The 27,173-nt window shown below is 45.7% G+C and overlaps 1 protein-coding gene across 1 annotated transcript in view; it reads right to left on the bottom strand.

Moving 5' to 3' along the window:
• The window catches only part of OTUD7B (OTU deubiquitinase 7B), a 147,854-nt gene extending 120,915 nt beyond the window's left edge, over positions 1 to 26,939 (bottom strand). The window contains 2 exon segments of the mRNA XM_030186934.1: positions 26,562 to 26,685; positions 26,849 to 26,939. The gene's annotated coding sequence lies outside the window, so the exon portion shown is untranslated.
• Between the last annotated feature and the right edge of the window lie 234 nt (positions 26,940 to 27,173).

Raw genomic sequence — 27,173 nt, 5'->3', positions numbered from 1 at the left:
CTTATGATTTAACATTTATGAATATGTTAAAAGCAGCGGTCTCAGACCCCTGGGAAACTCCATTATCTACCCTCCTCCATTGTGAATACTAACCATTTAACCCTACTCTGTTTTCTTTTAACCAGTTTTTAATCCATAACACTACCTCCTATCCCATTACTCTCCAACTTACTCTGGAGTCTCATGAGGTACTTTGTCAAATGCCTTTTGAAAATCCAGGTACACAATATTGACCGTCTCACCTTTATCCACATGCTTTGTTCACCCCTTCAAAGACATTTCTTTGAAAGCATTGGATTGGTGAGGCAAGATTTCCCTTCACTAAATCTATGTTGGTTTTCTCTCATTAATCCATGCTTGGAGTATGCTCTATAATTTTGTTCTTTATAATAGTCTCTACCGTTTTGCCCTGTACCTATATGAGGCTCACCGGTCTATAATTTCCTGGAGCACTTCTGGAATCTTTTTTTACAAATTGGCATTACATTGGCCTCCCTCTAATCTTCCGGTACCATGGGAAAATTAGGTTCTTACCTTGGTAATATTCTTTCCTTTAGTCATAGCAGATGAAGCCATTACGTATGGGTTATGTCCATCAACCAGCAGGGGAGATAGAGAGCACTCAAACTTTCACAGTGCCCTCTTGGCCAGCTAGCTCCACTGCCTCTTCAGTATTTGAAGCTTCCAAAGCAGTATGGCAAACCGCAATGGGAATCACAAGAGCTTTCCTCACAGCGAACGATGGCCCATCACAAGGGCATGAACTCATAAAGGAGGGAATGCACATCCTCCTGGAGGGAATAAACTCATCCTCCTATTTATAGAACTGGAGGGGAACACACGCGCCTCCTGGAGAGAATCAACACATTCTCCAAAAAAAACATGCTGGAGGGAATGAACACATCCTCCTAAATTTAAACTGAACATGAATCCTGAAGATTGTTTTCCAACTTTCTCCCAAGGAAGGAACTTCAGGAAATTAGAACAGAACCTGAAAAACAGATTCACAGCATACAGACAATCATACAGGGAGGGCTCATGGCTTCACCTGCTATGACTAAAGGAAAGAAAATTACCAAGGTAAGAACCTAATTTTCCCTTCCTTGTCATCAAGCAGATGAAGCCATTACGTATGGGATGTAACAAAGCAATCCCTAGATAGGGTGGGAACAAGCCACACCACGCGCTAGCACTTGTGCACCAAAACGCGCATCCCTCCTGGCAGCCACATCCAGCCTGTAATGTCGGGCAAAGGAGAGCTTAGAAGCCCATGTTGCTGCACTGCATATCTCTTGAAGAGAGAGTGCTCCAGTTTCAGCCCAAGAGGAAGAAATCGCTCTAGTAGAATGTGCCTTAAAGGCTACAGGCGGAACCCTGCCGGCCAGCAGATAAGCTGAAAAGATAGTTTCTTTGAGCCAGCGGGCAATAGTGGCTTTAGACGCTGGAGACCCTCTGCGAGAACCGAATAGCAAAACAGATGATCAGAAGTCCTGAAAGAGTTAGTAACTTGCAGATACTGCAGCAGAGTCCTGCGCACATCCAAAAGGTGCAGCTGCCCAAAAGATTCTGGAAACTCTTCCTCTGAAAAAGAGGGCAAGAAAATAGGCTGGTTTAGGTGAAAGGCTGAAAGCACCTTAGGCATAAAGGAAGGCACGGTCCGAACCGTGACTCCGGACTCTGAAAATTGCAGAAATGGGTCTCTACAGGACAGTGCCTGGAGCTCTGACACCCGTCTCGCCGAGGTAATGGCCACCAGAAAAACGGCCTTCAGTGTCAAATCTTTCTCCGATGCTCGCCGAAGCGGCTCAAAAGGAGATGCCTGCAGGGTTTTCAAAACTAGCCCCAGGTTCCAAGCTGGACAGGGTGCTCGCACGGGAGGTCGGAGCCGAAGCACCCCTCTAAGAAACCGTGCCACATCTGGGTGAGCAGCCAAAGATACGCCTTCCACCTTACCACGAAGGGAGGCCAACGCTGCCACCTGCATCCGCAGGGAATTATAGGCCAAGCCTTTTTGTACACCTTCCTGCAAAAAGTCCAGAATCGGCGAGACAGGAGCCCGCATTGGAGCAATGGCTCTGGAAGCACACCAAGACTCAAACAGGCACCAAATCCTGGCATAAGCCACGGAAGTGGACCGCTTGCGGGCTTGCAGGAGAGTGGAAATAACTTTACTGGAATAACCTTTATCCCTCAATTGCGCCCTCTCAATAGCCATGCCGTAAGACCAAAGCGGCCGGCGTCATCCATGGCTACCGGTCCCTGAGTCAACAGGTTCGGTACCAGAGGTAACGGCAGAGGAGCCTCCAGGAGCATCTGTCGGAGGTCTGCATACCAAGGTCTCCTTGGCCAATCCGGGGCGATGAGGACCACTTCTCCTGGGTGCAGCCGAATCCGCAAGAGCAGGCGCCCTATCAAGGGCCATGGGGGAAACACATAAAGCAGACCCGGAGGCCAGGGTTGAGCCAAGGCATCCAACCCCGCCGAGCGAGGATCTCTCCGTCTGCTGAAGAAGCACGGGACTTTGGTATTGGCACTTGTCGCCATTAGATCCATCACGGGCTTGCCCCATTTGGCACAGATCTGCAGGAATACTTCGTCTGCCAGATTCCATTCTGCTGGATTGATCTGATGCCTGCTCAGATAATCGGCCTGCACATTGCTCTGACCTGCAATATGAGCTGCCGACAGACACTGAAGATGCAGCTCGGCCCAGTGGCAAATCAGTTCGGCCTGCGCGGCTAGTGCTCTGCACCTTGTTCCGCCTTGTCGATTTATATAGGCCACCGTTGTCGTGTTGTCCGACATCACTCTGACAGCCAATCCTTCCAGGGTCACTTGAAAGGCCAGAAGCGCCTGAAACACCGCTTTCAACTCTAGGCGGTTGATGGACCACTCCGACTCCTCGGGTGTCCATAGACCCTGGGCATGGTTCCCCTTGCAGTGTGCGCCCCAGCCCTTCAGGCTGGCATCTGTTACCACTAGGCAGCAAATGGGGAGCGTCAGCGGCATTCCTCGCCGCAGCATGCTGTCCGAGAGCCACCACTCCATGCTGAGACGGGCCACAGGGAGCCAAGTAAGTCTGCATTGGTAATCCTGAGAAACAGGAGACCATCTCCGGAGTAGGGAATACTGTAGAGGTCTCAGGTGCGCTCTCGCCCAGGGTACCACTTCCATCGTGGCTGTCATCGATCCCAGCAGACGGACCTGATTCTGAAGCTTGCACCGCCTTAGCTCGGATAGGAACACATAGCCCGAGACTGTGTCGAACCTGGCCCCCAAAAACTCTAGAGATTGTGAAGGGGACAGGTGACTTTTGGCCATATTGATGACCCAGCCTAGAGATTGCAGTACTGAGACCACTCTGGCTGTAGCTTGTAAGCTCTCTGTTGCAGAGTCTGCTCTGATGAGCCAGTCGTCTAGGTACGGGTGAACCCGGATACCTTCTCGCCTGAGAAAAGCAGCTACTACCACCATTACCTTCGAAAAGGTTCGGGGAGCTGTGGCGAGGCCAAAAGGCAAGGCCCTGAACTGGAAATGTTTTCCCAACACCGCAAACCTCAGAAACTTCTGGTGCGGGGGCCAAAATCGGTATGTGCAAGTAAGCTTCTTTCAGGTCTAGAGACGTGAGAAACTCTCCTGGCTGAACCGCCGCAATGACGGAGCGCAGGGATTCTATGTGGAAATGCCGCACTCTCAGGGACTTGTTCACTTCTTTTAAGTCCAGAATAGGGCGAAAGGACCCACCTTTTCGCGGCACCACAAAGTAGATGGAGTATCGGCCGCAGCCTTGCTCGGCGGGAGGCACCGGGGTCACTGCCCCTAACTGAATCAGACCTTGTAAAGTCTCCTCCACCGCCGCCCGTTTGATGGCAGAACCGCATCGGGACTCCACAAACACGTCTCTTACTGGGGCGTTGAATTCTATTCTGTATCCATCTCTGATCAGGTCCAGAACCCACTGATCTGAGGAAATCTTGGCCCACTCCTCGACAAAGAGGGAAAGCCGTCCTCTGATGACAGGCATCGAGGAGAGGGCCGGCGCACCATCATTGAGAGGGTCGCCCCTGAACTCCTGGTCTTGAGTCACCGGCTGCGGAATGCTTGTCCGAGCGAAAGGAGTTCCTCTGCTGACCACGGGCACGTGAAGTGAACCCAGCAGAACGCCCCGGGCGGTACCTTCTAGCTTCACGGAAGCGAGGTCTGTACGAGGACTGGACCGCCTGGCCCTTAGAGGAAGGCCTCTGCCTATCTTCGGGCAAGCGCTGGGGTTTTGGATCACCCAGGCCTTTCACAATTTTCTCCAACTCCTCACCAAATAGGAGAAGTCCTTGAAAAAGCAACTTCACCAACCTTTGCTTAGAGGCCATGTCCGCTGCCCAGTGTCGTAGCCACAGACGACGGCGAACCGCCACTGCTACTGCCATTTGTTTAGCCGAAGCTCTGACAAGGTCATAAAGGGCATCAGCCAGAAAGGACAAGGCCACCTCCATCCGTGGAGCCACATCCAAGAAGGGCTCCGCTCCATCTCCGGGCTGAGCCACTGCCTGTTGCAGCCAAGCTAGGCAGGCTCTCACAGCATAACAGCTGCATGCAGACGCCCGAACAGTGAGACCTGCAATTTCAAAGGACCGTTTCAATGCTGTTTCCAGCCTACGGTCTTGAACATCCTTCAGGGCAACACCTCCTTCAACAGGGAGGGTAGTTCTCTTTGTCAACGCAGTGACTAGGGCATCCACTGTAGGCATTTGAAAACGAGCCATATGTCCCTCACGCAGAGGGTATAACTGCCCCATAGCCCTGGAAACTCTCAAAGGTCCCTCGGGGTCAGCCCACTGAGCCGAAACAAGCTCTAGGATGGAGTCATGCAAAGGGTAGGCCCGAGCAGCTTTCTTGGTACTAGCCATCCTGGGATTACCCGAGGAGGCCATGCCACTGTCAGGATCTTCAATCGAGAGGGCCTGCAGGGTATCTGAAATAAGCACTAGCAGCTCATCACGGTGGAAAATCCTCACCGCGGAGGGATCATCCGGATCCTGTGGTAAATCCGCTCCTGACTCTGGTTCCTCAGACCAAGAACGTCTGTCAGAGTTCTCCGAATCCTCACACCCCGACCACGGGGGGGAAAAAGGTGCACCACAATCTGAAGGGGAATTAACCCTTCTGCGCTTATCTTTAGGCCAAGCATCCGGGAAAAAAGCCTCACTGGGCAGTCCCAGGCCAGAATCCATCGGGGGGGCAATCAGAGGAGCCTCAGGCGACCCTTGAGGAAGGGCTCTTTTCATCATGTATGCTTTATGCAGCAAAAGCACAAAATCCGGGGAGAAAAACTCACCCTGGGCACCCAAATCCTGTCCGGTGCTAGCCACTCCTGAAATAACCTCATCTCGAGGTGCCCCACCCGGCTCAGGTCTCTCCGTGTCCACGGAGGCTGCGCCATGCGGTGTAAGCAAAATGGCGCCCGCTGCCAGCTCAGAGCGGGAAGAAACATCGCTCGCCATGCTCGGGCCGGCTCCTACGCCAATACAGCATGATTTACAGAGCCCTGCTGCTGATTTGCGTGTGCCACTAGTGGAACAGCGCTTTACATTGTCCGCAGCCATCGCCGAAAAACGGTGGTAAAATCCAAAATGGCGGTTTCGCGCCAAAATCGCCCCAATCGCGGGCCCACCCCGGAGGAGTTGGAAAACACACTTACCTCAAAGGATCTAGTGTACAACTACGATCCTGCTGAAAATCAGGTCAAAAACCTCTGTTCCAGCGTCTCTGCGTTTAAAAACGCGACTTTTTTTTTTTTTTAAGCTGTGAGGAAAGCAGAGGTATTGAAGACTCCGGAGGCTCAGATGAGTGGGAAAGGCAGGGAAAGGGCGAACCTATATGCCTGCATCCACTGTTGGTGGGTAAGGACAGGGAAAGCAAGGCAATATGTCCACATCCACAGAGGTATGGGTAAGGCAGGGAAAGGGCTAACCTATGTGCCTTTAAAGTGAAGCTGCTATAGCCTCCAACACCCCGGTTAACAACTGGCAAGCCAGGAACCACCTCCCGGCAGATTTTTCTGGAGCTCGAACAAGCTGCAGCCACCCTGCTAAGGGAGATAGAGAATACTGAAGAGGCAGTGGAGCTAGCTGGCCAAGAGGGCACTGTGAAAGTTTGAGTGCTCTCTATCTCCCCTGCTGGTTGATGGACATAACCCATACGTAATGGCTTCATCTGCTTGATGACAAGGAAACAGAATTTTTTTGATGAGATCTCTGAAAATGCTCCGTCTATATCTCACATACATCAGAAGCTATGGGGTTTGGCTCCTGGGAAGGAGGTGACCCAGCTTCGACAGAAATGGGAAAAGGATGTGGGGCGGGAATTGGAATCCTGGGATATTATTGCACAGATAAAAGATATCCCACGCATAATAGGGAGTGCAGATTATAGGGAGCTTCATAGAGCTTATTTTACCCAAGTTCAATTATATAAGTCTGGGGGTACTGAGACAACTCTTTGTTTGAAATGTAACAGATATGATAACACTATATATCATGCGCTTTGGGGATGTGTATTAATACAGCGCTACTGGAGACAAATAGCTAACTACCTATCTTGTATACTGGGCAGAGAAGTAGAAATGAATCCACTGCAGTTAGTGCTAGATCTGAAAGTCACAATCGAGACTGAACGCTGACAAAACAATATTATATCGAAAATTATGTCTTGTAGCGAAGAAATGTATTATGCAATATTGGACTGCGGCCAATCCACCGACTTTTTGGCATTGGCGCAACCGGGTACATCAATTACTGGTATGGGAAGCTAAAGGGCACTGCAAAAGGAAAATCCGATTTCTTAAAATATGGGAATGCTACTTAGATAAAATGACCCAGAAAGGACAAAGTCTCATTGTTAATACCTTATCATAGAATAATAGATAACAACTACAGTGTATGGTGTAAAACATGGGATAATTGGGGGGGGGGGGGGGGGGGGGAGAATGGAGATAGGTGATGAGGGGGAAGAGGGAAGGAGGAGGGGTAAGAGGGTGGGAGGGGGAGCAGAGAAAGGGGATCATATCTTAAAGTTGTCAATTGTAAATGCTGTATTTAAATAGAGCAATAAGAGAGACAAATTGTGTATACACTATGCTTGAAGTTTATATTGTATTGCTTTGATTTTTCACAATAAAAACGTTGAAATATAAAGTTTCCCTCATGGAACTGGATAACTTGGAAACTCTGTGTAGAGGTTCCATACAATGGCAACACTTGGTAAGTGGATTTAGGGTCCCTGATTACAAGGTGATGGAAGGAGCACTGGCATATGGCACTGTGACTTAGCTGAGAACTGCAGTATGTACATTTTTAGGGGGTGGGGGGAGTGATATAAAAATAGGGCATGGTTATAAATGAAGGCTCCTGGATCCAAACGAGCCCAAAGAAAGGAGAAAAACTTCAGCCAAATTTTCAAAAAAAAAAAAAAAGAACCAGAGGAGAGGGGTTAGGGAAAGGTACTGTAAGGAGAAGGATTCTTGATGAGAACCTGATAGAATTAAAACCAGTGGATCTACTACGTGTGGAGGATCCCTAAAGGGAGTCTAGGAGGGATGGAACATGATACTCCTTTAATGAAAAGAATGAGCCTCGCCCTCTGACAACAGGATTCCTCAGAGAAAGATCTGCTAGCGCTCTGCAGAGGCAGAGTCCCGACCTCTGTATTTTTTATTCCTGAACAGCTCACTGGAAGCCTGGTGTTACAAAGATGGAATATATTGAATTTAAATGGAAATAAGATTAAACTCTTCTTTCATTGGGGCACACAGAATCACATCTTCACTTATCAGTTTTATAGAAGTTTACATTTTAGATACACAAATGAAATATTCTGTTTTGAGGCATGTTTCAGAGACAAGTGGTTTTATGTTAAAATAAAAATAAAATATTTTCTTTCATGCAGATCTCTTTTAAACTAAACGTGCTATAAGCCCCTAATGCAGTCCTTTGGTTTTCTTATATTTTGTTCTTGTGATGACTTACTGTGCCAAAACTGAAAACTCCTCTTTCTTATCTGGTCATTAATAAAAGGAGCTCATTGTGAACACTATCCACCTTGAAAGACTGTTTTGTGGCTACATGTGAGGAATTGCTATGTTGAATAAATAAGTATGTTTGTGGTCCTATTCATGCATCCAGTTTATATAATCCTTTGAAGAAAGCTAGTTAATCGTTTAACTTACTAGTAGAACATAACCATAGAGGCATGGTATGGCCGCATTTTCAATATGGTAATACTAGAGCCCAACTAAAGAACATGTTATTTCACTGAAATAAACTTGCTTTCCTTGTGCCATCACCATCCAGCTGGATAGACAGTGTCTTAAAAAGGTGGACGATACAAGACTTTTTTTTTTTTTTTACATTTATATCACACATTATCCCAAGCAAAGAGGTTCAATGTGGCTTACCTTTGAAAACACAGCAAGACCAAATAATAGAATTCAGTTATTTCATGGGAGCAAGAACATGGATATGTCTGAACTGGGCATTTAAAAGTCTGTCCTTTAATGATGCTGCATGTTTACAAATCATAGTCATAAACAATTTTCAAATATTATCATTCATATGCACACACAGGAACAGGCATCCATATATACACAATGCAAAGGTAAACAACAACTTTTACAGAATACATCCAAAATTTAATTTTTTAATTTTCTCATTTCCATCTTCTAAAATACTAGACAGCAGATATACAGATCAGCAAGTTCCACAGCAGACCAAAACAAGTCAAGTCAGAAACAACACAGTTTATACCTAATTGTTCAATCACTCTTAGGATTCACCTTTGGGTTTAAAAAGCATAATCTAGTGCATGTAAAGGACTGGATAAATGAATTAAAACAGTTTAAAGCAAATGCCCTTAATATGTAATATTTGGTGGAAATAAAACAGTGATAGGAATATTCACATAGCAAGCAGACTGAGCCAACAGATTTATTTTCTATTGAACGAACCTAATAGGGAACTGAACTGGTGCCAGATTTACACTGACTGGACAGAATTCAATAACTCTCTGCGAAATAGTAATAAAAGAGGCAAGTGCATTTTTATAATATACCACTCAATTTGATAATTAATAATCTACCTGGTACTTGCTGACGGAATTTCCCAAATAAATCTACTACTAGCAAGTAAAATTCTCCTTCCAATCTCTCACGTAAATGCGGGAAAGACTTCAGATACTCGGCTCTACTGAATAAATCTACTATTTGAACCGAGTCACTCAGTGTTTACCTTGAAAGATATTTTTCTTTTTCTGAAGGTTAAACTACTGGTGAGTATCTAAATGGGTGACGTCCATGGCAGCCCCTCCGGTCAGAGATCTTCACTAGCAACAGCGTTTGCTAGCCCTCGCGTGCGCATGCATGACCGTCTTCCCACCCGAAGCGCGAGCGTGATCGCCAGTCCAGTAAATAGCAAGACAAGGGAAGACAACTCCAAAGGGGAGGCGGGCAGGTTGGTGAGAACAATCAGCCTACTGTCCTCAGAGAATATCTTCTACAGGTATGTAGCTTTCGCTTTCTCCGAGGACAAGCAGGCTGCTTGTTCTCACAAATGGGGTATCCCTAGCCCCCAGGCTCACTCAAAATAAACATTGGTCAATTGGGCTTCGCAACGGCGAGGACATAACTCAGATTGACCTAAATAGAACCAACTAACTGAGAGTGCAGCCTGGAACAGAATAAAAATGGGCCTAGGGGGGTGGAGTTGGATTCTAAACCCCAAACAGATTCTGCAGCACCGACAGCCCGAACCGACTGTCGCGTCAGGTATCCTGCTGAAGGCAGTAGTGAGATGTGAATGTGTGGACAGATGACCACATCACAGCTTTGCAAATCTGACTGAAGTGACTGCCACCAAGAAAATGACCTTCCAAGTCAAGTACTTCAGATGGCAGGAATTCAGTGGCTCGAAAGGAGGCTTCATCAGCTGGGTGAGGACAACGTTGAGATCCCATGACATTCTAGGATGTTTGATGGGGGGCTTTGACAAAAGCAAACTTCTCATGAAGCGAACAACTAGAGGCTGTCCCGAGATCGGCTTACCTTCCACACGGTAATGGTATGCACTAATCGCACTAAGATGAACCCTTACAGAGTTGGTTTTAAGACCAGACTCGGACAAGTGTAGAAGGTATTCAAGCAGGGTCTGTGCAGGACAAGAGCGAGGATCTAGGGCCTTGCTGTCACACCAGATGGCAAACCTCCGTCATAGAAAGAAGTAACTCTTCTTAGTGGAATCTTTCCTGGAAGCAAGCAAGACACAGGGAGACACCCTCAGAGAGACCCAAGGAGGCAAAATCTACGCTCTCAACATCCAAGCCGTGAAAGCCAGGGACTGGAGGTTGGGATGCAGAAGTGCCCCCTCGTTCTGAGTAATGAGGGTCGGAAAACACTCCAATCTCCACAGTTCTTCGGAGGACAATTCCAGAAGAAGAGGGAACTATATCTGACGCAGCCAAAAGGGAGCAATCAGGATCATGGTGCCTCGATCTTGCTTGAGTTTTAGCAAAGTCTTCCTCACCAAAGGTATGGGCGGATAAGCATACAGGAGACCTTCCCCCCAATCCAGGAGAAAGGCATCCGACGTTAGCCTGCCATGGGCCTGAAGTCTGGAACAGAACTGAGGGACCTTGTGATTGAGTTGAGTGGCAAAGAGATCCACCAAGGGAGTGCCCCACACTTGGAAGATCTCGCATACCACCCTGGAATTGAGCGAACACTCGTGAGGTTGCATTATCCTGCTCAATCTGTCGGCCAGACTGTTTACGCCTGCCAGATAGGTGGCTTGAAGAAACATGCCGTTACAGCGAGCTCAAAGCCACATTCTGACGGCCTCCTGACACAGGGGGCGAGATCCGGTGCCCCCCTGCTTGTTGATGTAATACATGGCAACCTGATTGTCTGTCTGAATTTGAATAATTTGATGGGACAGCCGATCTCTGAAGGCCTTTAGAGCGTTCCAGACCGCTCATAACTCCAGGAGGTTGATCTGTAAACCTTTCTCCTGAAGGGACCAACTCCCTTGGGTGTGAAGCCCATCGACATGAGCTCCCCATCCCAGGAGAGACGCATCCGTCATCAGCACCTTTTGAGGCTGAGGAATTTGGAAAGGACGTCCCAGAGTCAAATTGGACCGAATTGTCCACCAATGGAGGGACTGAAGTAAACTCGTGGACAGCAGGACTACGTCCTCTAGGTCTCCAGCAGCTTGGTACCACTAAGATGCTAGGGCCCATGAGCTGATCTCATGTGGAGGCGGGCCATGGGAGTCACATGCACTGTGGAGGCCATGTGGCCGAGCAATCTCAACATCTGCCGAGCTGTGATCTGCTGAGACGCCCGTACCCAGGAAACAAGAGACAGAAGAGTGTCAGTCCTCGCTTCTGGAAGGTAGGCACGAGCCGTCTGAGATTCCAGCAGAGCTCCTATGAATTCTAGCTTCTGAGTTGGAAGAAGATGGGACTTTGAATAATTTATCAGAGAGGTGTGGTAGCCGTGTTAGTCTACTCTTAAAGGTTATCAATAGAAATCAAACAAAATAAAACATGGAAAAGAAAATAAGATGATACCTTTTTTATTGGACATAACTTAATACATTTCTTGATTAGACATTTCTGAATACATACCAGACCAAACCTCTAAAATACTACCGGTACATCGATGACATTTTTATGATTTGGACGGAGGGGGAAGAAACAATTTTACTATTCCTTCAATACATACCATCCTACAATCAGATTCAAAATTGACTACTCCCCAGAAAAAGTCAATTTTTTGGATACTACAGTCTCAATCAGTGATGGCTGTATACAAACCTATATACAAGAAACCCACAGACAGATGCAGCTACCTCCACAACTCCAGCTTCCACCCTTCACATACAAAAAGATCCATTAGATCTATTAGCCACAAGATACCACCGTATCTGCTCGGACCCAGAGGATAGAGACAGACACCTTGAAACCCTGACTGCATCCTTCAAACAGAAATTGACTACTCCCCAGAAAAAGTCAATTTTTTGGATACTACAGTCTCAATCAGTGATGATAGTGTATGATAGTATGTGGGAGCGAGTTGGTTAAGGAGATAAAACTTTAAACATCTAGTCATGGACTTTAGTTCAGTTGCTTAACTGCAGATTTTTGGTCGTTGCATTTTTACTGATGTTGGCCATGTTTTGTTCTGATTTCTTATTCTTGTATTTCCATGACTATTGAATAAAAAATCTAAAAAATTTAAATTAAAAAAAAGAATGAGAAAACAAAATGGTACCCACTCGCAAGGAAGGCACTCAAAATTGAGAGACAAAGATGTGCTGAGGAGCGCTTACAGAATTCCAACCTCTCTACCCCAAAGAAAAACAAAGACTGCTGGTCCTACACACTCACACAGAGCAGGAAGGCATTCACACATGCGAGGTGGGCACTGTCAAAGGTTTCTTAAGCTACAGACTTGATATACCACCTTTCTATGGTTTTTGCAACTACATTCAAAGTGGTTTACATAATATATACAGGTATTTATTTGTACCTGGGGCAATGGAGGGTTAAGTGGCTTGCCCGGAGCCGCAAGGAGCTGCATTAACCACTAGGCTACACCTCCACTCAGTAGCGTCCATACCAGGACTCCATCAGAAGATATCACCCATATGTGAGAATCAATGTCCTGCTTATCCTAGGAGAAGCAATTAAATTACACTACCCCAGTATGGGTACCCATCTAAGGGATAAGAATTTGGTTGATCGAAGCAGCATATGAGATGTGATTGGCGTATCACTGTCAATATAGACCAAACAGATCTAGCAAGGGTGAAGCAATGTATTAACTTTTATTAACATGACTGCTTCCACAGGTTTAGGAGGGTTTGAGATCTATAGCTATTAAAAAAAAAAGTTAACTACTTCTGAAAACTACACAAAAGACTGAAGATAAGGCAAAACATATTTTAAATTATCTGTTAATGCTTTCTGAATAGGACTCCCTAATAAAGAAGTTGGCAAGCCTGTTTTAATTATATGTTTACTCAACTCATGAAGTTTTTTATAATTGCATAGTCATTAAACAGCCAGGTTAAAACCGATAAGACATCAAGTTTAAATGAAAATCTTAATTCAGTTAACAGTGAACCTCAGGAGTCAGTGTGTTACAAGTTTGGGTTTCTGTGGATGCCCCTTCTTTTTGGAGGTGGAGGAACCAGGTGTATGTGGAGTGGCGGCCTAGTGGTTAGGGTGGTGGACTTTGGTCCTGGGGAACTGAGGAAGTGAGTTCGATTCCCGGCATAGGCAGCTCCTTGTGACTCTGGGCAAGTCACTTAACCCTCCATTGCTCCATGTAAGCCGCATTGAGCCTGCCATGAGTGGGAAAGTGCGGGGTACAAATGTAACAAAAATAAATAAAAAATAAAATAAAATTTGGCTCCTTGGGAAGCTCGAGATGCCTCTTCCTCCCATAAGCGCACAAAGATATTTTGCTCTTTTGGGATTCTTACCTTCATCATCCTCAGGATGTAGTTCTTTGTTAAATTACATTCATGAGTGGTCAGAGGAGGGGGGGCTTAGTGGGTTGGGTTAGGGTGTCCTGGGAGAGGAGACATGGATCAAGGGCAGGGATACTTAGAAACCCCTGAGAGTGGAAGACTTTGGGAGATTATAAGAAACTCAGTCTCTTGGACTTTATTATGGTGGGGTTGGGGTTTTGTTATAGGGTGAGATGCGGAAGTAATCTTACTGGGTTGGGGAGGTAAGTAGGATTGGTTTCCATGGGATGCTCCCCTTTCTGTACAGTACTACTCTTCCTAAGGATGTTTCCAATTCAGTATTTTATATTACCAGTATTCTATACTTTGCTGTTTTGCAAATGGCTTTAGCTTCCTACCATCCACCACTGGATAAGATGTTGTATAACTTAGGGGGGTGGTGAAGTAGGGTTTATGATGGGTTGAGGGTTGTCTTTTAAATTTGATGACAGAGTGTCACCACTGGTTTCATCTTTGTTGTATGCTTTGATTTTTGGAAAGTGCAGATTAATGGCACTACATACCTCACTAAGTCATCACTAAAAATTGTTGAAACATAAAATAGAAGGTCGGGTATTCGGTAGGAATTTGGGGGGGGGGGGGGGCTAAAATTGTTAAAAGTTTGATGGCACATTATATCATTCTATCTTTACTATGTTTGATTCTCTGTGTATATCTAAAATGTTGATTGTGTTTACTTTGTCATCAATAAAAAAAAACATTGAAACAAATATCCTTTTTTAGTGATATGCTAAATGATAAGACAAGGGGCATCTTATTTAGAAGACACTAATTTGCGCACCTTAATAAAAGGACCCCTTAATATTTTATTCACTAAACCACACACTCGTTACTAAATTTTAACAAGTAAAATGTGGATCATCACACCTCACATACTCTGAGAACTGATAGCACCCCTATTAGCTATTACCCTTCTTCCCCTTACATTTTTTTTTTTTGCAGTTTATGAAATATAGAATTTCTAACCATAAATAAAGCCTTTATAATTATCTAAAATTCTAGAGAGGGAAGCTCAACAGCATGTACTAGGCAACAGCAGGAGCCACTAGCATGTAAACAACTTCAGTGCAGGCTATCAGTAAGTGACATCCCCCCTGCCCCCACTTAGAGAAATGTCATTCACATTCCCCTCAATACACATTTATTAAAAAAAATAATATTTGCTGAATCTTAATCTACAATACCTAAAATAGAAAGATGCAATATTTAATACTCTGCAAATGATACAATTTCTCCAATTGATAGTCTGCACCAAAGACACAGATGAGTCAGGATCCAAACCACTTACATCGAAATAGAGCAAGGCTTTAACATTCTACTACTACAATGAAAACCTTCTATTAACATCAATAATGTTACTCTCGTCTAGTACGCTTACGACCTGTTAATTCAACAAAAAGGTCAAATCTATCTTAACAGTTCCGAATTAAGTTTTTTAGGCATCTTTCTTTCCAAGCTGAAATATAAAGAGAGTGTGTCCATGTATTTTGTATCTATAACCAATTACTTAAAGCTAAGTTTTTCTGCACCTGTTGCACCAGCAGTGAAAACAAGCTGTGAAGTCATTATCAAATGTAACATTTTTCTTATTCCAGTCAAACTATTACCAGAATAAAGAAACAAAACTTGAACAGACCCTGACAGCAGTCAAGACTATATTTACTGTCCTGGAGAACACTAGACCACTATGTTATAACTTAACAGAAGCACTGCAAATATATTGTACACAACCTTATGATGCGACTTTGGCCTGGTGCTCTCTATAGAATTCCATGCCTCTTGAGAATAAAAATATTGCATTTCAGTGGTCTGTAAAAGAAACCAGTGTGCATCTGGGATAGTTTGACACTACTGCTCTTGAAAATGCAACACAAAGAGGACAAACCTAATTAAAACATTGAATTACATCACCTGTATTTTTAATCATTCAAGCCAGAAAAAAAAAAATGCAAAAAACTTTCCTGGCACTTTAAATAATGTCCTTTATCAAAGGATTGACAGTACTTCTTCCGCTAACAGATGATGAAAATGTATTCTAAAATCAACAGGTGAAAATATATTCACTGCAGAATCACTAATGTCATTTCTATTACTAAATGAGGATGTTTAGACTGCCCTAAATAGAACAAAACAATACTGAACATCAGAGCAGTATCAAAAGGCTAACATTTCCTAAAGACTACAAAAATCTTGATCAGAAGTACCAGATGGCCCAGAACAAAAGAACATGTATGGTCCATAGGTTAACTAGCAGTTCAAGATTATTTTGGAATATTTCTGATTTTCTCACAGCAATGCAAAACTACAGACACAAAGATTGAACTAGAGAGAAGATGGTCACCAGGTAAATACAGTTGAACAGATATCCAATTACTTTATTTAGAAGGTAATATCCTATATAATAATTCTCACCTCCAACGTTCTGAGGCTGCCTGGAACCGTGGATCCCTCGGAGGTGGTCTGCTTCATGGAGTAGATAAACCTTGTGTCACCAGTCCAACGCACAGCAACAGAGACCCAGGCAGGGGGAGGAGTAGGGAAACACGCCCGACGCCCAGCAACAAAACGCGACCCAGGTAGGTGTTTCCCTACTCCTCCCCCTGCCTACGAATCGCTCAACACTGACTACCAACCTCCCGAACCACCGCGAACAATAACCGCCCACAAAAAAACACAGCGACCAAGGCAGGGGGAGGAGTAGCCCGACGCACAGCTACAAACCGCAACCCTGCCAGCAACAAACAGCGACCCAGGAAGGGGGAGGAGTAGCCCGACAGACACCAACAAACGGCGACCCAGCCAGGAGCAAACAGCGACCCAGGCAGGGGGAGGAGTAGGGAAACACGCAGAGCGTGTTTCCCCACTCCTCCCCTTGCCTAGGAATCACTCAACACTGAAGAGGGGGGAGGCCAGTAGCTGCGGGTCCAACTGCAGCGCTGCCGTCATCCCCATTCACACAAAGCAAGCAAACCTATTAGATGCTGCAGGACCTTTAATACACAGAAGTGGAACTGAGCAAAGTACACGGTAAGCAAGGAAGCCTATCGGTTAATCTCTGTTTCCACTCCCCTATGCAGCCGTCATTCCTATACGCTCAAAAACAAGCTAACCTAAGAGCTCCTGCTTCACATTGTCGTTTTTAAAATGTTGTTCCATCTGAAACAAGTCTAAAGCTGTTTCAACTAGATAGACAGTGCCTTAAAACGTGGAGGACAAAAGGAGGGGGGACACAGACAGACCCTGCAACTGGGAAAAAAAGGAAGGAACAGAGGGAGGGAGGGGGGAACCCTGGCACATACTCACTCACACTATCTCAAACATACACACTCCGAGGAAAACCTTGCTAGTGCCCGTTTCCTTTAAAACAGAAACGGGCCTTTTTTTTACTAATTTATAATATCCTTTCAGTGCCCAAACCTACTTTTGATTTCTGATTCTAACAGATTTGTCTCTTCCTTTTTCCTTGTCCCTAGATTTTACAATGTCTTCATCTTGGTGGAGGGGGATCATCCAGATTCAATTAATTATTATTGGGTCAAATTTTCATCATCATTTGCATCAAGAAAAAAACAAATACAGCATTACCAATCCCCAGTTAGTCAACTGATACAGGAAAATAAAATGCACCAATCAAAAAGAGTAGCAAATCCTCATTGCATAGGTACTTCAATATGAAAGTGGAAAAATGTTTTCCAAGAACTTTCATAAGATAGTTTTTAAACATCCTTTATATACAGACAATATTTGCTGCCAACATAGATACTCCCATTACACTTGCTCTAAAGTTTATCACAAAACAGAAAAATAGGCACACTGTAATGTCTGTTACAATACTCGCTAACTATTCTGAGGATAAAACTACTACTACTATTTAACATTCCTAAAGCACTATCAGGGTTACGCAGCGCTGTACAATCTAATAAAGGACAGTCCCTGCTCAAAGGAGCTTACAATCTAAAAGACAAAAAGTGCAGTCAATCAAGACTGAGGCAGTCTAGATTTCCTGGATAGAGGTACAATGGTTAGGTGCCGAAAGCGACATTGAAGAGGTGGGCTTTGAGCAAGGATTTGAAGATGGGCAGGGAGGGGGCTTGGCGTATGGGCTCAGGGAGTTTATTCCAAGCATAGGGTGAGGTGAGGCAGAAAGGGCAGAGCCTGGAGTTGGCGGTGGTGGAGAAGGGTACTGAGAGGAGGGATTTGTCCTGTGAGCGGAGGTTACGGGTAGGAGCGTAAGGGGAGATGAGGGTAGAGAGGTAATGAGGGGCTGCAGATCGAGTGCATTTGTAGGTTAGTAGGAGAAGCTTGAACTGTATGCGGTACCTGATCGGAAGCCAGTGAAGTGACTTGAGGAGAGGGGTGACATGAGCATATCGGTCTAGGCGGAAGATAAGACGGGCAGCAGAGTTCTGAACGGATTGAAGGGGGGATAGATGGTTAAGTGGGAGGCCAGTGAGGAGTAGGTTGCAGTAGGCAAGGCGAGAGGTGATGAGAGAGTGGATGAGAGTTCGGGTGGTGTGCTCGGAGAGGAAGGGGCGAATTTTGCTGATGTTATAGAGAAAGAAGCGACAGGTCTTGGCTGTCTGCTGGATATGGGCAGAGAAGGAGAGGGAGGAGTCGAAGATGACTCCGAGATTGCGGGCAGATGAGATGGGGAGGATGAGGGTGTTGTCGACTGAAATAGAGTGGAGGGAGAGGAGAAGTGGGTTTGGGTGGAAAGACAATGAGCTCGGTCTTGGCCATGTTTAGTTTCAGGTGGCGGTTGGACATCCAGGCAGCAATGTCGGATAAGCAGGCTGATACTTTGGCCTGGGTTTCCGCAGTGATGTCTGGTGTGGAGAGGTAAAGCTGGGAGTGGTCAGCATAAAGATGGTACTGGAAACCATGAGATAAGATCAGCGAGCCCAGGGAAGAGGTGTAGATTGAAAAAAGAGGGGTCCAAGGACAGATCCCTGGGGAACTCCAACAGAGAGTAGAATGGGGGTGGAGGAAGATCCATGAGAATGTACTCTGAAGGTACGGTGGGAGAGATAAGAGGAGAACCAGGAGAGGACAGAGCCCTGGAACCCAAATGAGGATAGTGCAGCAAGAAGTAAATTATGATTGACAGTGTCAAAAGCGGCAGATAGATCGAGGAGGATGAGGATGGAGCAGTGACCTTTGGATTTGGCAAGGAACAGGTCATTACAGACTTTAGTGAGTGTCGTTTCTATCGAGTGTAGAGGGCGAAAACTGGATTGAAGCAGATCGAGGATGGCATGAGAGGAGAGAAAAATCAAGGCAGCGGCTGTGAACGGCGCGATCAAGTATCTTGGAGAGGAAGGGTAGGAGGGAGATGGGGCGATAGTTGGAAGGACAGGTAGGGTCTAGTGATGGTTTGAGAAGTGGTGTGACTACAGCATGCTTGAAGGTGTCAGGGACAGTTGCAGTGGAGAGAGAGAGGTTGAGGATATGACAGATGGGGGGGGGGGTGACAGTAGGAGAGATATAGTGTAGTGTTTAGTAAGTTGGTAGGGATGGGGTCAGAGGAACAGGTGGTGCATTTCGAGGAGGAGAGAAGATGGGCGGTTTCTTCTTCGGTGATATCAGGAAAAGAGGCGAAGGAGGCCTGGGTTGGTTGGTTGAGGGAGTGGGTTAAAGGGTGAAGAGGAGGAGGTGGCTTGGTAGTGAAATATGCTTGGTAGTAAAATATGCACATTAGTCCACAAAATCATTCACGGCGAAGCCCCAGCCTACATGTACGAGTTGATAGACTTACCAACTAGAAACGCCAAAAGATCATCCCGAACCTTCCTTAACCTCCACTTCCCCAATTGCAAGGGCGTGAAATACAAAGCGTTACATGCGTCAACCTTTTCTCACATGAGCATGCAGTTTTGTAATACACTGCCGCGCAACTTAAGAACAATCAACGAGCAAGATTCCTTCCGCAGGTTACTGAAGACCCATCTTTTCGAAAAAATTTACGGAAAGAAACAAAACACATAAAGGCCACACTTAATGTTCACTAGTGCATCATACATTCACCCCTGAATTCTCATTCCCGTAATATCACATCTCTCATACCTTTACTCACAGAAAGATATATACCATATGTCCTCATGCCTTTTTATCGCCCTCCTAGCTCCCAGTGCTTCCTTCCAAAGTTTCAATGTTTATGTTCCATTGTTACAGTCCCTAACGATACCTCAACTGTTTCGCATAACTCTGCACAATGTAATCCATAACCAATCTATAACAAAATGTATTTCTAACATTTAACTCTTATTGTAAGCCACACTGAACCCGCAAAAAGGTGGGAAAATGTGGGATACAAATGCAATAAATAAATAAATAAATTTGAGGTTGATCTTCTGCACCTTGTCACGGAAGAAGTCAGCTAGTGATTGAGGAGAGTGTGAGGGGGGGGGGGTGGGAGCAGAGGGCACTTTGAGGAGGGAGTTAAGGGTGGCGAAGAGACAACGAGGGTTGGAGCTAAGGGAGTCAGTCAATTGGGTGTAATAATCCTGTTTGGCAAGGAATAGGGAGGACTGGAAGGAGGATAGCATGAATTTGTAATGAATGAAGTTGGTAAGGGTGCGAGATTTCCTCCAGAGGCGTTCGGCAGATCGGGCGCAGGAGCGAAGGTATCGGATGCAAGGGGTCAGCCAGGGCTGGGGATTAGTACGCCTTGTGGGACGGGAGATGGATGGTGCAAGTGTGTCCAGAGAAGTGGAGAGAGTGGCATTGTAAGCAGAGACAGCCTTGTCGACAGACTCTGAGGACATGATGGAAGGGAGGAGATTAGAGATACAAGAGGATAAGGTGGGAGGGTCGACAGCCTGGAGATTCCTGAAAGTAGTGGTTATTGTTGGGCAGGACGATCAGGTGATCTGAGAGAGGAAGAGCAGAGGCGCAGAAATTGGAGGGTGAGCAGGTAGAGGAGAGGACGAGGTCAAGACAATGGCCAGTTTGGTGAGTAGGGGTGGTAGAGCTCAGCTGGGAGGTTGAAGGAGGATGTCAGAGTGAGGAACTGAGAAGCGTAGGAGTCAGATGGGTCATCAGAGTGTTATGTTAAAGTCTCCAAGCATGAGGGATGGAGAGCCAGGCATCGAAGTCGGTAAGGAAGGAAGGGAGGGACTTATCGGGGGGGGGGGGGGGGGGCGGTAAATGACTGCAACTGCGTGGCAGCGGGTAGAATAGAAGGATGGAGTGAACTTCAAAGGATGAGAAGCAGTGAGACTGCGGTAGGAGAAGGGGTTGAAAACTACAGGAGGGCGAAAGTAGAAACCCACTCCTCCTCCGCGGCCAACTGGGCGGGGAGTGTGGGAGAAAAGATAACCTCCACAGCATAGGGCCGCAACTGAGGCAGAGTCGTCGGGGGTGAGCCAGGTTTCATTTAGGGCGAGCAGTTGGAGGGAACGGGAGATGGAGATCGTGGGTGAAGGAAAGTTTGTTGCAGACCGAGCGGGCATTCCACAGGGCACACAAGGGGCGGGAAGAGGGGAGGAGGAGGGGAATAGAGATGAGATTGGAGACATCCCGGAATCGTTTGCATGGATAGGACGAGGACAGGCGTGGGGGACCTGGATTGGGATTGATGTCTCCCGCGGATAGCAGGAGAAGGAGCAAGAAATTGCGGAGGAGGGTGGGGGAGGTAGGGCGACGAAGACGGGATGTGCTTAGGAGGAATGGGGATGGGTTAATGGCAGGAAGGAAGTGATGAAGGTTGAGAGCTAGGAAGGAGGAGGGGGGTAGGAGAGATGATGACGTAGTGAGGGACGGGGGTGGGCAGGGTACTGTAGTAGTGAGCAGGATGGGAGAGGACATGGATGGGCAGTGAGTTCCTGCGGTAGACAGCGGTAGGGGGAAGAGGAAAAGATTAGGAAGGGACAGGGGAAGGAAAAGAATGTGTATAGGGGCTATGAGTAGTGATTGAGGTGTTTATGGGTGCATATGTAGGCAACAGATAGAGTAACTGGGAGAAAAAGAGATGTAAAGAGAAAAATGTCCTGCGCGCCATTAGGCCCGCGGCACCTAGAGTGGATGCCCTGAGTGGATCGGAGCGGACCTGGGAGTCACCCCGGAGAAGGCTGAAAGGATATGAAGATGAGCTGCAAGTCCTCTACAGCACCTGAAAGGCAGCCGGGTGGTAGAGCTGGGCACCTCTAAGCTGAGGAAAAGGCTTACCAGGAGTTAGGCCGAAGCCAGCATTCCTCCCCCTGAGGGTCACCTGATCCTAGCCAAAAAGCACCTGGAAACTCAGGGTACTTGGAGCTTGGGCCCTGGGAAGTTTGGGGTGGACCTGGGAGTCACCCCGGATACAGCTGTGAAGAAATGCAGAAGGGCTGCAAGTCCTCCACAGCCCCTGGCGGGAGCGCTGGGCACCTAGAGAACTTCTTTCCAGAAAGGTGACCCAGACTTGGAACTGTACTTACACAAACTCACCAGAAGTGAAGAGCCATTCATCAAAGACATATTTGGGGTTGAGAAGGATGACCAAGATCTGACACTAAATTTGGCAACTCCTTCTCAAAGCAACCAAATCCTACTAATCACTGGACACCTGCCCCAGTTAACTTCTAAAAGAACCTCCCGCACAATTCCTAGAAAGCATCACAGCCTACCTAGCTAACCTACTAACAGCAGGCATCTTTCCTGAGGAGAAAGGTAACATCATCGTATCCCCAAAAATCCTAAATCAAGCAAAAGTGGCCTCCAAACCCCTCATTGCCAAACTATTAGAAAGCATTGTCAATAAGCAATTCACAGAATACCTGCACAACTTTTCAATACCCCACGACTCTCAATCAGGATTCAGATCTCACCACAGCTCAGAAACCACACTAACAGCAATCATTGCCAATTTCAGAAGAGAACTCAGTCAAGGCAGAAATATACCACTATTATAATTTGACATGTCCTTGGTCTTTGACATGGTCGACCACTACACCCTAATATGAATACTAGACAAGATTGGCATAAGCGGAGCAGTACGCAAATGGTTCGAGAAATTTGAAAAAAACAAAACAAACTATTCTCCACATGGTAAGCACAATACAGTGTCCCACAAGGATCCTCAATCTCCCCAATATTCAACATCATGATGATCCATCTAGCCAAGACACTAGACAATCAAGACCTCAAACCATTCATAAACAAACCACCACACCCAACATAAACACATTGACGGGATACCCTCTCAGATAAATGATCAAAAACTTGTCACTTGAACCCCAGGTCACAAAGGTTGCTACAAACTCATATCACATAATATGGAAACTGAAGAATCAGAAAATTTCCCCACTAAAGTATTTTGACTCATGGTGCAATCTACTGTTCTCGCACATCTAGACTACTGCAATGCACTCTACTCAGGATGTAAAGAGCAAATCACAAAGCGACTCTAAACAGTTCAAAATACAGCAGCCACACTCATTTTTAGAAAACCAAAACACGAAAGAGCTACCCCTCTATTGTAAGCATTACATTGGCTCCCAAAGCCTGCATATCCTTCAAGCTTTGCACCATGATCTGGCTTATAATCAAAGCGCCTGCATACGTCATAAGACATGATCACCCTACCCCTCAAGAACTCACTGAAAGAGGCGAGGAACTGACACTGACTCATTTACAAGTCTGTACACTTTGTGAACTTCCCCTATCTAGGCACCCAGATGTGGAACGCACTGCCAAAATCACTAAGGTCCCTAACCCCTCCCCCACACCATCTTTAGGAAACACCTCAAGACATACCTATTCAAGATGTTCCTACTCACACATAACCACCATGCCGGCACAAATGCCAAATCCCCCTCCCACTAATCATAATCAACATCTAAAATACCCAATTCTACCCCACAACATCCTAAACAACCTAACCCCTAACCACTTAGATCCAAAAAGCAACTTTCCCTTAATCAACTGCTCCGCATCCTATTTTCTGCCATCAAAAACGTCACAGGGATCACCAACCTCTCACCCTAAAAGAAACTCTCTCTTTTAAACTTCATCTCATACATCATACATAAGTATTGCCATACTGGGAAAGACCAAAGGTCCATCAAGCCCAGCATCCTGTCTCCAACAGTGGCCAATCCAGGTCACAAATACCTGGCAAGATATCAAAAAAGTTAAAAACATTCTATACTGCTTATCCCAGAAATAATGGATTTTCCTCAAGTCCATTTAATAATGGTCTATGGACTTTTTCTTTAGGAAGCTGTCCAAACCTTTTTTAAACTCCGCTAAGCTAAATGCCTTTACCACTTTCTCTGGCAACGAATTCCAGAGTTTAATTACACATTAAGTAAAGAAATATTTTCTCCGATTTGTTTTAACCACAGTCTGTTAAGCAAAGGCGGCTGCTGACTGGGTAGCGCTTCAGGCACAGGAGAAAAATTAGGGAGTGCTAGGGAGTCCCTAAGCGATTGCAAAAAGCCTGTGCGTTAAAAGCACAAATTCCGTGAAAAAGAGGAACACATCCTCCCCCGCAACCACAGGCAGCCACCCCCAAAACCGGACTTCTCCAGGACATGAAACTTCTCACCCTGTCATGTGTGAAGCCGAATGCTGAGAAAACAAAATCGTGCCCGCAGGCGTGCGCACAAAAAAAAAAAAAAGGCCCAAGGTTCCTGCCAAAATGGGACCCGGCACCTCCAGATGATCACCCAAACTCGGGCTGCCCCCTCGTCGCCAACTGTGACAAATCCAGCGCAGCTTGGCGTACACAGGTCTCACAATCCCTACCTCCTCCCCCCCCCCCCCCCCCCCCCCGACGCTGCCCTCCAGGGAGCAGCGCTTCACAGCTTCAGGCGCCGACATGGGAGCAGAAGTGCTCTGAGAGAAACCGACTCCTACACTTAATGGACTTTCAGTCTGTCCCAGTAAGATGTTTGGTTTGCTTTGGGGTTTTTTTTAAATCACACTTAGGCCCATTCAACCTTGTTATGTAAAGCATTTCAAATATACATGCCAGAACACTTATACTATTACACAGCACATATTTCTATAGCATGCAGGTATATTAACTCTTGGGACCTGGGTTTCCGCCACCCCTCATTTTGGGCTCCTTTTACAAAGCGGCACTACCAATTAGCAGTGCACTGAATGCGAGGATGCCCATTCAATTCCCATGGGCTTCTTTGCATTCAGTGCACTCTAACCGGTAGTGTCACTTTGGAAAAGAAGCCCCTTGTGTCTATGGGGAAAACTTGTTAGCATATCAAGCTCTTAAGTTTGCCTGAGGACAGAGGCCACACCAGCCAATCTCCAATATCTAAAGATAATTAAATAAATATGAACAAACTTCAGCCTACTGGACTAGAAATTACTAGGAACAAGTCTGAAGACTGGCTTGTTCAGGTTACTTTAATTTTAATATTTTAAAAGTGTTTACAGCTTGGGCCTACACTTTTTTCCATCTTGTCTCTAGAAAGAAGCCAACAGTAACAAAAAGACTAAGCCAACTTCAGACCTCCAGTGGAGAAAAGTGAATCCCTCCTATTCAGCCACAACCAAGAGCACACAAACTTGCCTTCTTCTTATAGATATATGGAATTCTTTGAAAGGCTCTGACAAAATCCTGAAGTGCCTTCAACCAGTAGGCCTCATACAAGGTAACAAAATTAACTTCACTCTTTCTAATGAACAGCTACCAACAGGAGTAAAAAAGCAAGTGGCGTGTCCTCTGCCAAAGAACAACCTTGATTAGAACAAGATGAAAGTTACTAGCACCCAATGTCTAGGAAAACTTAAACAGTGTGTCCATATGTCAATGACTGGTAGAAGAGAAACTGGCTAGATTCATGTCAACCTGGACTCAGACACTGTTTGGATTTTTGTATCCCTAGTAGATGAACTGCACATAAACCCATACAATAAATGTTTACAACTCTTAGTACTGCTGAATTTTTCAGCAATTTTTGACAATGTACCACAATACCATGCTAGCATGACTGGAAGAAACTGGCTCCAGTGGACTGTACTTGTCTGAATGAGATCAAACCTATAAAGGTAGAGAACAGTCCATACAATTCAGCAGCACATTTGCTTAACTCAAAACTACAAAAGCCTAACTCTGTCTCCCGTCTTTAATGGAAGAAACAGCTAACTAGATAGTCAAAAAATACAAGGAGCAGGACTTTATTTCAGTCAGCAAAGGAGTGGATAATCATTTTCATTCACCTTTTCTGACTTTATGCTCAATTTAACTTTAGTCATCCTTATTTTCTATGTATCACCTGCTACTCTATCTACTTTCAGAGCCCGCAGCTTTGAGCTGGTGTACATTAATGTAGGATAAAAATGCCATAAATAAATAGATAAAAACCCTGAATGTTGAGCACCTGACTCTTATAACATGATGTCTGTTTTAGTGGGCCTTTACCAGGAGAAAACAAAATCTCTGCATGAATGTAACAGTAGCAGAGCCAGTGGTGGGAAGGGGGCTGGTTGGGAGGCGATAGTGCTGGGAGAGACTTCTACAGTCTGTGCCCTGAAAATGACAGATACAACTCAAGGTAAGGTATACACAAAAAGTAGCACATATGAGTTTATCTTGTTGGGCAGACTGGATGGACCATGCAGGTCTTTTTCTGCCGTCATCTACTATGTTACATGTCCCCCCTCCTATTACCCTATGCTATTATATATATGATATGATATTCTAATGTATATTTTGTTGGTCTTGGAAATAAAATATTAAAATAATGTGTACTATAAATTGTCTCTTCCTTATATCTGTGGCTTATTCTTGTTATTCACCAATATGGCCAAATGCATTTGAAGAAAGAAAAAAAGATAAATCCTAGTAAATAACACGGTTATGCTTTCTCACCGCCCTCCCTATGCCCATTCAAAAGCTAGAGAACACGGTAATCTCCCTTTTGACAAATACCCTGCACAACACAAGCACTCGATCAAATAAACTCATCTTTTCAGCCTTTTTTTAATTCCACATACAAAAGAATGGCCAATAACGAACACCAAAAGCTTTCTTACCTTTTGAGACCATGGTGTGGGCTGCACTGGGGCCTCTCCCGGCCTCTAAACGAGCAGGTCTCCCCCACCGCCCGCAAAGGTCATGGCGCGAGAGCTTCTCTTTCGCCTCCTGCGCACCTGGCTCCTAATTAAAGGAATAGTCGTTAATTTGCTTGCAATGAAGCCCAAAGCAGCAAGACACACGCACTCAGCTGCCCTCACACTTTCACACAGCCAGCAGCCCTCCTCGGGAGTCGCTCCCCCCGCCACCTCTTCCTAGCGTCCTCCATCACTGCTAAACTCCTTACCTGAGGGTTCTTCTTCCCACCAACAACACCGCAGCTCGCCCTCGCCGATACCCCGTTTCCTGACACAACTTCGCTCCCTTACAAGCCTGCCAGTCCCGCCTCGCCGGAAACAGGACATTGCGTCAGAGAAAAAGCAGGACCCATGACACGAGATGGCTCGAGCCTGTAGCCAGTGGGCGGAGCTTGCTGCCACATTGGTTCACTCAAAACAATAGCAGCTGTTGGAAACAAGACAGCCTATGCGCACTCCAAGTTGGAAAAGAAATGATTTTTTACATTTTACACCTTTTTTTTATTATTTGAAAGCTTCCCACATCTGCATACA

Source organism: Microcaecilia unicolor, chromosome 14 (genome assembly GCF_901765095.1).
Source record: "Microcaecilia unicolor chromosome 14, aMicUni1.1, whole genome shotgun sequence".
NCBI lineage: Eukaryota > Metazoa > Chordata > Amphibia > Gymnophiona > Siphonopidae > Microcaecilia > Microcaecilia unicolor.
This window is presented reverse-complemented; position numbering and strand designations above follow the sequence as displayed.